Here is a 3202-nt window from a genome sequence, read left to right as displayed (position 1 = left end):
ATCAAGTTATCAATTATTGTTTGTATACATTTTCATAATTTAAGTTGTTTTTTGTATATGCTAAGACTTCATTATGTTTGTTTGTATAGCAATGTGGGCAAAACATTTTCGAAACTTCTCTCATGCAAATCAAGAAACCAATGCTTCTATAGAGTCATACCACTCCCACATTAAGAGTCACTATTTAAGTGATCGTTCAAAGAAATGCACAAGGAGAATGGATTGGCTTATTCATACACTTCTTCATAGAGTAGAACCATTCTACAAAAATAAAAGATATTTGCAGTTATCTGGATTCCTCACAAACTTCAAAAAGGAAAGATATTACATAACTGCTCTAGAGAGATCAAAAAATATAGCAGATGTAGATTGTTTTCTATATGATCTCCTCCCTAACACATATAGGATAAGAAGCCAAACAATTCCAACAAAATGGTATTTTGTTAGGAAATTTGAACCAAATTTGCATGTGTGTGATTGTGATTGGGCAAAAAGAGGAAACACATGCAAACATGTGTTGAAGGTCTTAGATATTCTAAAGAGAAACAAACCAAATGAGCAAGACCAGGTTGTTGGTAAGTGTCATTTCATATTTAAGTTTAATATTTATATTTTTAATTATTATAATTTTTTTTCAATACTAACTAAATTAATCTTATTGAATTGTAGATGATGTTACTCCACTGATTGATGATATTGATGAAGTTAGAGGGAATTCTAGTCATGAAATTGACATCATTGGTAATGTTGATATGATGTTTATAATTAAGTATAAAATGATTTTTTGATTCATATCATTGATTAATTCTTATTTCAACTGTAGATGGTTGCATACCCTCAGAAGATCAAGATGTGCATGGGGTTGTCGTTGGTGAAGCTCAAAGAACTGGTAATTCTTAAAAGCATCATTTTATAATGAAATATGCGTTGTTTTTAAATATTTTTTGACTTAATCACTATTATTTCTATTACAGATGGTTGGATATCATCTAATACTTCTAATGATGGATTTCAAAGTTCCATTGATTATTTAAATTCATTGCTCCAAAATTTACCGACCAGTGAAGATGAAAAAAACATTTTTAGTCAGTGTGTTGAGAGGTTTAGAAAAGATATCAATGCATCTCTTGCTTCATCTTCCAAATTTAGATCAATCCCTGGCTCAGAGAACATGTCTATTAGACGAATATCACCATGGTTTAGTCCAACCAAAATGCACAAACATCATTCTATTCATCAAAGACATAATGCCATATCTGAAAACTTAAATGAAAGAGTTGAGGAGCATGAAACTTTTCTATTCCCCTCTACAAGATGTAGAAAGCAAAAGAAAAAAAAGGTCACCAATCGCTCAGGCATAGCAATACAAGAAGAAAGAGATATTATCATGCAGCAAGGTGAGTACATTTATTCATAGGTATTTGAGTAATTCACATATCAATACTTCTTATTTTTATTTCATATGTTAAACATATGTTTATTATAGGTTTGAATGATCAAGAAAGTACTCGACGACGTCGATTGCCTTTCTCCATTGATCTAAACCAAATGCTAACAGATGAAATACAAGCTGTAGATAGTAAGTTAGTCAATATTAAACATTTTTATTAATTTTTATTGAAAAATACTCAATTCCTATCTCTAACCATTTTTTTGTACTTAATTAAACAAAAAGATACAATTTCTAGAGATCAACCATCAATGCTTAGTATTATTTCAGCTCAAACATTTCAACAAACTGTTGCAGGTAATTATCAATTTTAATATTGTTTAGATTAATTACGTAATGTGATTTTATACTTGAGCATTTTATCTAAGTTGATGTGTTACATGTGTACTTCAATGCAATTTCAGGTGATAAAGAAAAAGATCAACAACATATGCTGCCCTTTTCTATTGATCTTAACCAGACATCAATGACAATGGATGCAATACAAACTAGATATGGTCACAAAATTATTAAATAAAAACAATCAATTTTGTGTCTTTAGTTTGTAATTAATTTTATCTAAGCTGATGTGTTGAATGTGCTTGTTATTGCAGCATTAGAAGATCATCAAAAAAATCAAGAATATATGGTACCGATTTCTGTTGATCCTGAGAAGACAACAACAACAATAGTTGATGCCATGCAAGCTAGAGATGGTAATGAAATTGTGAAGTGAACTTCATTAATTTTCAGTCTTTAATATATAAATTAATTTTATACGTGATATATTAATGTGAATGTTATTGCAACTTTAGATGGCCAACAAAACTCTCAAAAAAACATGCAACCATTTTCTATTGATCTTAATCAAATGATGACAATAATGGACACAATGCAAAGCGGAAACGGTAAGTAAATTATGAAATGAACTTCAATCAAATTTGAGTCTTCAATTTGAAAATTAATCTTATAATGTCCTCATATGTATTTTCAGGTGTTGATGATATTCATATGGAGGATCATGATCAACACTTTTTTGGTTAATCACTATAGTGTATTATTCTCCAATGTATTAATCGTTAAGTACTTTAACTCTATTTTAAAATTAGAGCTTGGAGGGAGTGGATTCTGGAATTAAGATAAAGACATTATTTGTATATTGTACTTTTGAGTTAGACTACTATTGTATATGTGAAAAATTGGCTCATCCTTTTGTAAGCTTTTGTGAAATTTATGTGTAGTGACTTACTCACTTCCACAATGGTCACATTTATTATTATATATATAATACAAAGTTGCAATGATATATCTCCTATGCTTATATTTGACAACAAATTTGGTAGTGTGAGTTCTCTCATATTGTGACTATAACTAATATGAATGATATGTGCATTTCCAATGGATTTGATTTCCAATCATGGTGGTAGCTCTATGATGCTTTATATTTTCATTTCTATATTATATCTATTCATCATCTTGGTGTATTTATGTTGTCTCCCACTTCCCATTCAACATTGTCTCATCATTCAATCTATTGTATTCTGTAAGGGGTGGTATTTATATTTGAAGATTATCTAGGTATGAATTTTATTTATCTATGTTTGAAAAATGGACAATAAAGATATTTTAAAAATTAGGCATATAAATTATGAATAAAAAATTTATATATATAAATTAAAAAATAACCAATTTGTTAAAACTTCTTCTTATTCTTATTCTCTAACGAAAAATATTTGGCTCTTCCATATTTCAGCTATATTAATGATGTTGCTT

General features: G+C 28.9%; 1 long non-coding RNA gene across 1 annotated transcript; it reads left to right on the top strand.

The window, feature by feature from the left end:
- Positions 1–1850: 1850 nt before the first annotated feature.
- On the top strand, positions 1851–2601 carry LOC131052555 (uncharacterized). Its single transcript, XR_009107443.2, has 3 exons — positions 1851–2145; positions 2245–2337; positions 2424–2601. It is a non-coding gene; the product is annotated as an uncharacterized LOC131052555 (long non-coding RNA).
- The last annotated feature ends 601 nt before the right edge of the window (positions 2602–3202 follow it).

The sequence above is a fragment of the Cryptomeria japonica genome, chromosome 8 (genome assembly GCF_030272615.1).
Source record: "Cryptomeria japonica chromosome 8, Sugi_1.0, whole genome shotgun sequence".
Taxonomy (NCBI): Eukaryota; Viridiplantae; Streptophyta; class Pinopsida; order Cupressales; family Cupressaceae; genus Cryptomeria; species Cryptomeria japonica.
This window is presented reverse-complemented; position numbering and strand designations above follow the sequence as displayed.